Source organism: Lepidochelys olivacea (genome assembly GCF_965140295.1).
Source record: "Lepidochelys olivacea isolate rLepOli2 genome assembly, chromosome: 7".
NCBI lineage: Eukaryota > Metazoa > Chordata > Testudines > Cheloniidae > Lepidochelys > Lepidochelys olivacea.
The window spans coordinates 79,711,361-79,724,191 of NC_140417.1; positions in this window are offsets into that span (position 1 = coordinate 79,711,361).

Genomic DNA, 12,831 nt, shown 5'->3' on the forward strand with positions numbered 1-12,831 from the left:
TAAGCTTTATGTAAAATGGTAAGAAAATGGGACAAAACTGAATAGCTCTTCTAATTATTCTGACAACAACAAAGATTGCAGCATCATAGATATTAAGATGAGGAAGAAACAGACTAATAGGTTATTGAGTGCATCCCTTTGGTAGCTCAGAGAACTGCATGGGTCCCCCCAGTAAAGGTTGCCTTCTGATATATGCAGGGAAAAGTAAAATGAATCAAGGACAGCCCCCGTCTCTCTGCATTTGGAGCCCACTGCTGCTCAGACACTGTAATTTTTTGTATTACAGTAAGATGGTGCCTAGGACTCCTCATTTGAAAACTTTTAATATATATGATATGAATATATGTAAGTGATCCAGCAATCAGATCCTTTCTTGAGATGTTGCAGATATTTGGGAATTCTGAGAGTAGGATTAGTCTTCAACCTTTGCTGCATGTGGGATAGACTGTGATTGGACTACATGCTCACGCTAAGGAGGGAGAGGAAATTAGAACTCTCCTCATCAGCTGCATGGGCTATTGGATCTCGTTAACAGAAAGATTAGATATAGAAAACCAACCTATAGCAGGTAGTATAGGCTCATTTGGGCATGGAAGACCTGAAGCATTAAATGTAAACTGCAGAGTAGCCATCTTCATTGTCAAAATATTTAAATACTATTATCAGAATAGATCAACAGCACAACAGAGCTGATAGCTTCTTCATTTCATGAAATTCCAGCCACCACCACTGATTTCAGTCTAAACAGTTGCACGTAATGATGCTCTAGCACCATCTAATTAACCACCCAAACTAGTGCAGAACAGAAACATCTTAAAATAGTGCATCTCAGCAGCACTTCCATATATGATACTGGGGCCTGAAGTTTATCTCCTCTGTAGTTGTTAGTCCACTATCTGGAGCATACAGGCTGGTGCAGGAGACATATTTTTTGCATATAGGGGGCTCTATGCTGGGCCAATCCTATGAACCAGTAAAGGCACAGAAGCCCCTTACTGCTGTGGACATTTGCTGGCTATGTCTTGGGCTGACCAGTCTTGAAGATGGTGAGATTCAGGGCAAATACAAGAAGTCTGTGCCCACTTAGTAGTAGGTTGATGCAGGTCCATTGTCACCACCTCCCAGAACAGTCCTTTGTGAATGATATCACTTCTTGTTTTTCAGTGTGGTACCATGGGGGTTAATAAACCCTCCAGGTGCTCCCACATTGTGGGAGAAAGGGACCAAAATCAGACCAGGTTGCAAAACCCTCAATATTCACATTTTTACCTTTTTTGGAGTCACTTGAAGAGCTAATTTCCCCTCCCTGTCTAATTACTGTGGAAGGAGGTCTTCATCAGGATGGGGCCATTTTTGTGGCCTGCATGCAGCTTGAAAATAAATTAGAAAAGCACTAACAGTGGAGGAATTATAACAACCAGAGTAGAGAGTTTTGTATACTCACTGTTCTGTTTTTGAGAAATAGGAACTCTGAAACAATGGGAATCCCTGTATTCTGATTGGCTGACTGTTAGCCAGTAAAAGTGTAGGAATTTTTATGTTAACAAAAATCACTGAAAAATTACCTGACAGTGATCATTCAAATCAGATATCAGGGACTCAGGGAAAAACTGTACAGTTGAGAATTAATAATTAAAGTAGGTTTCAGAGTAACAGCCGTGTTAGTCTGTATTCGCAAAAAGAAAAGGAGTACTTGTGGCACCTTAGAGACGAACCAATTTATTTGAGCATAAGCTTTCGTGAGCTACAGCTCACTTCATCAGATGCATAAAGTGGAAAATAGTGAGGATGTTTTTATACACACAGACCATGAAAAAAAGTTAGGATGTTTTTATACACACAGACCATGAAAAAATGGGTGTTTATCACTACAAAAGGTTTTCTCTCCCCCCACCCCACTCTCCTGCTGGTACTAGCTTATCTAAAGTGATCACTCTCCTTACAATGTGTATGATAATCAAGGTGGGCCATTTCCAGCACAAATCCAGGGTTTAACAAGAATGTCTGAGGAATGGGGGGGGGGGGGGAAATAAACCAGGGGAAATAGGTTACCTTTTATAATGACTCAACCACTCCCAGTCTCTATTCAAGCCTAAGTTAATTGTATCCAATTTGCAAATTAATTCCAATTCAGCAGTCTCTCGTTGGAGTCTGTTTCTGAAGTTTTTCTGTTGTAATATCGCAACTTTCATGTCTGTAATCGTGTGACCAGAGAGCTTGAAGTGTTCTCCGACTGGAGTAAAGTAGAGTATTCCTGAACTGTGACAAACATTCAGTTTCAGTATTGTTGTTAGTGTACTCTGATAACATCTTATTGTAGCTTTCTAGAAACATACATTTGCTTTCAAAAGTTTGAACTCTATGTATTGGAGTCTGATTTGAATTAACTTTTTTTCTTTCCTTTTTTTTTTTAATTATTTCTCTGTGTCAGTTTCGTAATCTCATATCCAAGGTCTAGAAAAATTGGATTTTGAATAATCATTGAATCCATAAAAACAAATGTAGCATTACGCCTTGATATCAGATTAGTAGAGCTGATATAATGTACTTTGAGGTACCAGTGAAGTGGTTACATTGCTTATTCTGGGGGGAAAAAAAGAGTATGAGAGTGCAGTCAATTTATGTGCAACTGCTACAGGAAATAGCAGTTTTCTTTCTGGGAGTAATTAATTTGAATAATTAGGCTTTTTGCAGGTAAAGAAGGGGGTGGAGGGCTGTTGGGGGAGTGAAATCCACCCCCAACTCGAGGCCAAATCTGGAGTCTACAGTGTAGCTCCCCTGTAGGTGATACTCTAGCCTACAGTGAGAGAAAGGGACAGAAGACCTTTGTGTGGTGCTAGGACCACTACTTTACAGGCTGAACATTTGGACTCTTTGCCCGATCACCTTCCACATCAGTGTTTGTGACCAGTTTGGAGACCTTTGCCCTTTTACACAAAGGTGAGGGAGGTTCTTCCGTGTAGCCCTTACATGGGGCTTAAAGTGAGGATATACTCTAAAAAGTGACAGTTAAAAGTGGCATTGTAGGAGTTCCATGTTTGTTGCCTCACAATGATTCCCTTATCAGATGTGCTCTGTTTAGAAGTAGAACGATGTGTTTTTTCTAACTGCCTGTGCTACATATTTACCCTGGCATCTCAAAGTTGAACTGTGCTCTTCTTCGGTCATTTCAATGCCAGGAATAACAATTCTGCAGGCGAAATTCTATCCTCAATAACCACTGTGCAGTCACATGGCCCTGCAGTTAGAAATTAGTTAACAGTTGCATTAATGATAGATTAGAATCAAATCCTGGTAATTCTAACTTATTCTCCCATAGCTATGTTGACTTTGCAGAGCTAATAGAAGTCAAAAGCATTAACAACTTATTTTTATCACTATAACAAGTACATCAGACACTTTATACATACATACATGCTGTGTAAGAACATGCCAAGTTTATATAGTCACTTTTCAGAGGAGAATTATACTTTAAATAGTATGGAGGTCCTTATTCTCTTCCTTTCTTCCTGCATGATGGACTTTACCTAAAATGCACTAACCTCAGGAAATTCAAACGTTAAAGTTCCTATAGCAAAGTCATTTTGACCAGTGTGAATGTATTATTTCTGTTAAGGTATGCACTTGCCAGTGTGTACAACCACATGAAATGCACATAGCTCCAAAGATAACTCTGCCATGGGAACCTTAATTTTTGGATTTCCTGGTTTCATATGTATTTAATATCTCATGTATAACATTAAATTAAAGTAAATTAAAAAAATGTGTGGTGAACCATATTTTCAGTTGCTTTCACCTACTTGGAGAAATAGTATACTTTCAGCAGTGTTCACAATCAGAATTCGATGTCTCATAGTTGCTACACTGATGTTTAATGAGTGAGTGGACACATTATTAGACAACTTGTTGAAATTCACTTTGATGGAGAAAACCAGTGGAAAGTTCTCTACACTATGTGAGCTCCCTATTAGGGCTGTAGAAAGGAACTTGGTTGTGGTAGCTACACAAGCAACAACCCATTTGTGCCATATGTAGCATGCATGGGAAGGGGTATGGGATTAGGGGATCCACATTTATGTGCACCCATACAGCATGTCCACTCACTGACCCTGGGTTGAGGTGGTGTGGATTTCACCTTACAGCCTCTCTACGCATCTCCCTCATAGAGCCTGCTGACTTGGTTTGTGTGTGGGTGGAGTGAGTGGATGTCCTCTCTTTTGAATAAGCCTTTCCCAGGTGATATATTGAAACTGTTCAGGTGTCATTTTTTGTTTCTGTTTTTTTTTCTTTACACCAGATTTCTTGCTCCCCTCATGATCCAGATCAGAGGCTCTCAAACTATGGTCCACGGACCACCAGTGGTTCGTGAGCTCCATTCAGGTGGTCTGCGATAGTTCCCTCTAAGGTGCACGCCTGGGAGGCCACACACGAGAGAATGAAGGGTCACCCACTTAATTAGTGGAGCCGTACAGGGATGGCTTCACTAATTAGGTGCCTGGACCCTGGAGAAGACATTCATGTAAGGTGAGGCGGTGGCCTTGAGGGGAATAGGGGTACATGGGAGGGAGCAGTGTGGTGAGAAGAGGGGTGGGGGGAATTTCGGACGTGCAGGACTGCAGTGGCCAGAAGAAGAATAGACTTTCCCCCGCTCCAGGGCTGTGACTGCCAGGGAGAGACTGTCCTTCTTCCCAGCTTCAGCTCTGTGGCGGGGGAGAGACCCCCGCTCCTTCCCAGCCCCAGCTCAGGGGCTGCTGTGGCGGGGACGAGAGGACACATCCATTGCATTAGACAGGTAAGACTACTGATATTAAAATATGAGTTGTGTGCTTTTATTTGTAGAACAAAAAAAGTTGTTCGTTAAGTTTTTTTATATGGCGCTTTTATCCAAGGCTCTTTACAATAGTTAGCTAACAGTACAAACATTTGTGTTAGGGGGCTTATTCCTTCACCCACTTACTTCCCTGGTCCTTCTCGCATGAACAGAGAGCAACAATACCCGAAGTCCAAAGGTGCAAACAATTCGATGTTTATTGTGGTGAACTTCCAATAAGCATGATTCCAGTTTCCTTCCTTAGTGTCCCTCTTCCCAGCTCTGACACTACAGAGCCTTACACCTATGTCCCTGTTCCCATTCCCCCCCCCAGCAAAACATGATTCCAATTTCCCCACCCCCATTCCCTGTTCCCATTTCCCCCACACACCCACCCACTTCCTGATTGACTGCAGACTATATAGTAAAACTTGAGTTCTGCTTAGCTATACCTTAACAAATCATTTTACTGAAATTTAACTAACCAATCCTAACATATTGTAACATGATTATGTAACCAATTATATCCCACCACCTTAATTAGTTTACACCCAGCAAAATTAATTATACTGCAGACAGAAACAATCACAGAACCAGACAGAGATTATACAGACAAACAATAGGGAATTGGGGACTACAGTGATAGAACAAACACAGAAATGAGGATTTCACATCCCAGCTATTGATAAGTGAGTTCTTGCCAGACAGGATGCTATCAAACTAAGTTTCCTTTTACATCTTCTAGATGGCACTTCCCTTTCTTTGGAGGTGATAGGCATTATCAGGACAGGATTGTATTCCTAACAGCCCAATAGCACCTGATTTCAATGTGACTAGTTTGGAATGTGAGGATGTGACCGTTCGCTTCCCAGCTTATGGCTGCCTCTGCTGCTTAGCCAAAGGCCTTAGCCTAAGCACAGGGCCTCAGACTGTCACAGTAAGAGAAGGCCCTTACACCGGCAGACAGTGATTTTGATTCTTTCTTTTATACCTCTATAACTAGCTAAGTGATAAGAATACGCCTAAATTCTTAGAGTATAGGCCTTTATAGATAGGCCTAAATATCTATATCCTAACAATTTGGAAAAATCATTAAGTGGTCCATCGATACCCACCAAAGTGGTCTGCGAAAAAAAAAAAAGTTTGAGAACCACTAATCCAGATAATACTTCATACAGAGAGGAAATAGTTGAATTCGCTCCAATGAGAATTACTGAAGCCAACAAACATCTTCCCATTTACTCTAATGAGCTTTGGATCATATCCAAGCACAGCTTGAGGTTTCTATAGTGGTAAAGAAAAGAGCTATCCCCCTCCCCCAATGTAACTCATAGACTCTTAGACCTTTAAGGTCAGAAGAAACCATCATGATCATCTAGTCTTACCTCCTGTACATTCAGGACACAGAACCTCACCCACCCACTCCTGTAATAGACCCATAACCTCTGGCTGAGTTACTGAAGTCCTCAAGTCATGATTTAAAGACTTCAAGTTACAGAGAATCCAATATTTACATTAGTTTAAACCTGCAAGTGACCCTTGCCCCATGCTACAGAGGAAGGCAAAAAAACCCCACAGTCTCTGCCAATCTGACCCGGGAGACAATTCCTTCCCAACCCCAAATATGGATATCAGTTAGACCCTGAGCATGTGGGCAAAATCCAACAGCCGGACACCTGAGAGAGAATTCTCTGCAGAAACTCAGAGCCCTCCGCATCTAGTGTCCCATCACTGCCCATTAGGGATATTTGCTGCAAGTAGTCGCAGACTGGCTACATGCTATTGTAGGCAATCTCATCATACCATCCCCCTCTATAAACTTACCAAGCTGAGTCTTGAAGCCAGTTGGATTTTTTCCCCCCACTGCTCCCCTTGGAAGGCTGCTCCAGAACTTCACTCCTCTGATGGTTTGCAACCTTTGTCTAAGTTCAAGCCTAAACTTGTTGATGGCCAGTTTATATCCATATGTTCTCATGTCCACATTGGCACTTAAATAACTCTTCTCCCCCTGGTATTTCTCTCTCTGATGTATGTATTGCCTTGCACAGAATAATTATAAATATTGCATTATTTATAGAATATAGCTGAGCTGGACAATACATACAACTTTTAAATATTGAATTCTAGTCTCAAGTTATTTGTGCAAGTGTCTGCACTTGATAATGCTAATGCGTTTGGAAGTTAATAGCTGATCTTCCTAGCGGGTTGACATAAAATTGGGGGGAAAGCTATTTTGATTTGATAAGATGTATTGTAATGGCAAACAAATTGTACCATATTTGTTGTTCTTTGTTTTGACATTTAACAGCTGTCCTCATGGAAAGAATAATTGATGAGATAAGCCTCTCTGTCTCACGCACCCAGCAAAAAAGACATGGTTAATTTGTTAAAAGTCTGAAAACAACCAATTGCATTTTTCAAACATGTCATAATATTATGTCTATAGAGAGACAATGGGGTGAGGTAACATCTATTTGGTTTGTTTGCAGGGTAGGGGCTAGAGCATTGAGGCAAATAGTCAAATTTTATATAAATTATGCCCTGTAAAATCGTTCTCTTTCCTATGATGCAGATGGGAATATGCTAGGCTTGTATTTATTTGCAGAAACAAACTAGAATTGTAAACCCATCTGTCGGGTATGCAAAACATGTAGCTGAGAATATATTTAACAATCTTTTGCACTGTGTTGTTTTGAAGGGGGACAACCAAGTATCAGCATTGCAAAATTATTGCTCTCTTTTCCTGTCTGTCAAAATTATACGGAGAAATTCAGTCTCTTCTTAAGTGAGGCCAAAGATGCAGCCAGAGTATTCTTTTATATTAATATACCTCATCAGCACAGCACTGTGGTGAAAAATGGGGAAAAATGCATCTTATCAAACTGAATGTGTGAATAAAGGACACCGCTGACAAGTCTTTCGATTTTACATGGCCCGTAGATTTTCAAAAACATAGGAAATTTAACTGCCACCTTTCATCACTAACTAAATGAAAACAAATTTACATACAGAGAGAATACACAATTATGTGGTATCACAAGAAGTTGCATTAGCATGAGTTCAGGATGGTTGCATTACCTACAAGAATCATCCAATGTCTGGAGCCGTCAGTCTTACAGCTGCTTGGTGTCTGTAGAGGGCAGAAAGTAGATGTAGTGTGGTGGTGAATCAGGCCCTAAATCTGGAATATTGAACAACACCCATCTCTAGAAACTAAGTTTAAAAGGCTACAAACTGTGGCTAAAAGGGCAGCTTAGCACTTTGTGGGCAGGGGCTACTTTTAAAACAGTCACTTCCTCCATCTGCCTTTCACCTTTTTTCTCCACTATGCTTCTCTTCATCCCTGCCTCATGTCTTTCTCACATCATTGTTCCCTTATTTAACATAATGGATTCAGGGATGTGTTGTGTGTAATTAGTGAAAAGATTCCAACTGCACTATTGAGAAATGGTGCACATCTGAGACATCAGAATGATCCAGTCAACAACACTGAGGCTTTGAAGACTCATTTTCTGTACCCTAATGGATTTTTTGGATCATTTGAACAAAGCAGATCCCAAATGTACGTGTTCTTTAAAAAAGATGTTTTTTGGTACACAGATGTTATGGGGATGCCTCAGACAAATTTAGAAATAAAAAGATATCCTAGAAAGTTTACTTTGGCTTCACTTTGCTGTGTCATCTATAATAATTGGTTTTCACACTGTTAATCATATTCCAGATTTTCTGATAATTTTGCTCATTAAATTGTTGTCTCATATTACAGAGGAGTAAACAGGGTTTAATAACGATTATTCATGTCTCGTTGAATATGTAGCCTTAACATAGGCACCATTGACAGACACATAAACAGCTTATTTTCCTTTTATCCAGGATCTACAAATGTTTGTGTTCATAATCCATACTGAGCGCCGTTAAATTTCAGAGTAATTTCTAAATTGATTAAGCTCTTCATATAACAGTAATTTAAAGTTTAAAATTAGAACGTGCTATGACGATCAGGCTTAAAAAGTCTACAAATATACATTGTGGAACATGCAAATATATACTGTAAAAACTAGTAATGGTTGCTAAAGCCATTGCAGACTGTTTTTGTGGAATACAACATCATCTGCCAAACTAATCTGTAAAGGTAATTCAAGTGGTAAAAGAATATAGTTTCAACAAGATTAGCTATTTGGTTGGAAGGCACTGTGCAGCACAAAACTGAGATCTTATAACATTTTCAGTCAATTAATTACAAAATGCATTACTGGTTCTGTCATTAAGATAAGATTTATGCCCTCTAGTTAATTGCTTTCACTTATTATTTTAAAGGCCATGTAGTGTATTAATCAGACTGTTTGAAACTTAAACATATTCGGAACCTCCTGTTTAAGATATAGGGAATTCTCTCCCCGCCAACCCCCGGTTAAATTAGATGAGAGAGTTCAACCAAAGGGTTTAAGTGTGTGATGGATATTCCGTGAAAAAATCCATACAGTTTGTATCAATTTCACCTTGAAGTGTAAGGATTGGAATCAAGTAACCATGAAGGTTGAATTGTTTTCAGATAGCATGGTTATGGTGAATGGCAAAGTACTGAAGATATGCTCACATTGTGACTGTCAGCATTATTCCAGAGTTGCTGTTTAGTAAGAAAACAGTTTAAAAATAGTTTTGAAACATGTGCAGTATTTAACCCTAAATTACAAAGGAAGGACAAGGATACCCTAATTTTGCAATTGTGCATTTAATCAGTCAGTCAGATGGACAACAGTGATATTTATTTGACAAATTCAGAAGCTGCTCTATAACTACGAAAACAAAAACCTGGTTGAGAAGAATAATGTAGTCGGATATCTCTTTACAGTAATGTGTTGCATGCCACAGATCTATACTTAACCCATTAAAACATATACTCCAATGTGAAATATGATTGATGGGGGGAGATTTTCAAAGACCATCAATGGGAGTTAGGTGCATAACTGCCACTTGTACCTTTGAAAATCTCTCTCTAAATACAAAATACAGAAAAGTGAAAAGAATCCGTGAATACACAACAATACCAAGTTTCAGAGTAGCAGCCGTGTTAGTCTGTATCTGCAAAAAGAAAAGGAGTACGTGTGGCACCTGAGAGACTATCCAATTTATTTGAGCATAAGCTTTCATGAGCTACAGCTTATGCTCAAATAAATTTGTTAGTCTCTCAGGTGCCACAAGTACTCCTTTTCTTTTAACAATACCATTATTGAAAATTATTCTTTTCACCACAACGTAAAGGCACATGTTCCAGTTTCCTTCCTTGAAGTAGCTGTCAGGATTTATTTTTATTCTATTTTTTTTTAACTTTCTCCTCTTTGTTTGTGGTGGTGGTTTGGCCATGGAAAAGCTATGCTGAAATAGTGAGTTTCCCACTTTGCTCTGAGAGTGGGGAAATTGGTAGTTGTTCAGACCTCCATCAGAACTGAGTTACAAAGTCTTGGTTAAGCAACTGAGAAAGTTCTGCCTCTAAGTTTCACTGGTTTCACCATACTGTTGACCATTTCATAGTTTAGGAGGACTGTAGTTGTTTTACGGTTTTTATTGTAGCGAGAGAAGGCCGTTCCTTAGTTAGCATGGATCAGTACTTTGGAGATACTTAAAAGTTAGTACCAAGTCTTGAAGTCTGACCCAGTATTTTGTGCACAGACAATATAGAAAGTGAAGTGTTAGTGTAGCGCAGGGGTGGCCAACCTGTGGCTCTGTAGCCGCATGCGGCTCTTCAGAAGTTAATATGCGGCTCCTTGCATAGGTGCTGACTCTGGGACTTGAGCTACACGTGCCAACTTTCCACTGCTCAAACCCAGGCCCTGCCCCCACTCCTCCCCTTCCTATCTCCTCCCCCCCTCCACCCCAGAGCCTCCTGTACACTGTAAAACAGCTGATTGTGGCCGGCAAGAGGCAAGGGGAGGGAGGAGGAGGCACTGATCAGCAGTGCAGGAGGTGCTGAGGGTGGTGGTGGGGGGGCTAATGGGGGCTGCTGACATATTACTGTGGCTCTTTGGCAATGTACATTGGCAAATTCTGGCTCCTTCTTGGGCTCAGGTTGGCTACCCCTGGTGTAGCGTGTTCTCTCTCGGTGACCACTATTATTGAGAAGGTGCACTACTACATTTTGACCCACAGAAAACTTTTTATAAAGTTTGAGTGCTCATTCCTAGTTATAATGAATTCCTGTGATCCAGCCCTGAGACACATAAAGAGATATGAGAAATAAAAAGCACACAAAGAGAATTAAGTGCTTCTAGTCTGTGAGACTTTGATTTTTCTCTAGTGAATTCATCTCCCAAACCGCCCTAGGATCCTAAGTCAAGCTGTAATATGTTCTAGTGATGACTTACCAGTGGTACATACATAATATAGCTGTCTATATCGGCACAAATGAAGTTGAGATCTTACAGTATATGCTATAGGCTATGGTACCTGGAGCGAGATCTGCAGAGTCAGCAAAGGTCAAGACTAGCTCTGCAAAAGCACGATGCTTATGTTCACTGCCACCAATTATAATGACCTTCCTTGATACTGGGCTCAGTACATGAGACAGAAAACTCACCCCTCTCTTTCCTTCAACCCGGAAGCTTTAACAGCCCTGAGTTTTGTTTTGTTTTAAAACCTCCACTCTCTTTTTTTTATTTGTTCAAAATGCAAATAACTGTTCCAAAAAACTTGTACTCATTATTACTTATGGGTAAAAATGCTATAATATATATGTTAACCTAATTTGAGGGCACAAACACGTACTTAGACATCTGAATTAGAGTATTTTCAAAAGCAGGCCCTACGTCACTATGAGATTTGTGAACCGGGTCTACACCTGTCTGAGGTGGGTCATGCTTGCTGTCATAAATATAAAGGGAAGGGTAAACCCCTTTGAAATCCCTCCTGGCCAGGGGAAAGCTCCTCTCACCTGTAAAGGGTTAAGAAGCTAAAGGTAACCTCGCTGGCACCTGACCAAAATGACCAATGAGGAGACAAGATACTTTCAAAAGCTGGGAGGAGGGAGAGAAACAAAGGGTCTGTGTCTGTCTGTATGCTGGTTTCTGCCAGGGATAGACCAGGAATGGAGTCTTAGAACTTTTAGTAAGTAATCTAGCTAGGTATGTGTTAGATTATGATTTCTTTAAATGGCTGAGAAAAGAATTGTGCTGAATAGAATAACTATTTCTGTCTGTGTATCTTTTTTGTAACTTAAGGTTTTGCCTAGAGGAGTTCTCTATGTTTTTGAATCTAATTACCCTGTAAGATATCTACCATCCTGATTTTACAGGGGGGATTTCTTTATTTCTATTTACTTCTATTTTTTATTAAAAGTCTTCTTGTAAAACACTGAATGCTTTTTCATTGTTCTCAGATCCAAGGGTTTGGGACTGTGGTCACCTATGCAAATTGGTGAGGCTTTTTATCCAACATTTCCCAGGAAAGGGGGGGGTGCAAGTGTTGGGAGGATTGTTCATTGTTCTTAAGATCCAAGGGTCTGGGTCTGTAGTCACCTAGGCAAATTGGTGAGGCTTTTTACCAAACCTTGTCCAGGAAGTGGGGTGCAGAGTTTTGGGAAGTATTTTGGGGGGAAGGACGCGTCCAAACAGCTCTTCCCCAGTAACCAGTATTAGTTTGGTGGTGGTAGCGGCCAGTCCAAGGATAACGGGTGTAATATTTTGTACCTTGGGGAAGTTTTGACCTAAGCTGGTAAAGATAAGCTTAGGAGGTTTTTCATGCAGGTCCCCACATCTGTACCCTAGAGTTCAGAGTGGGGGAGGAACCTTGACACTTGCAGTGGAACTAGCACAAAAAGCATTTCTGTCACACTTCCCTGTGCGATGGGAAGTAGGGGACAGTACATAATACTCCTGCATAACAGACATTTGTGGTACAACACAGTATTCATATAATTTTATTGTAAAATGTGGTTCCAGACTAAGTGAAAATGAGAGATCAAAATAAAAACAGAGAGGTTAATTAAAATATAAAGTGTGTGTGTGTGTATATATATATATGGTGGC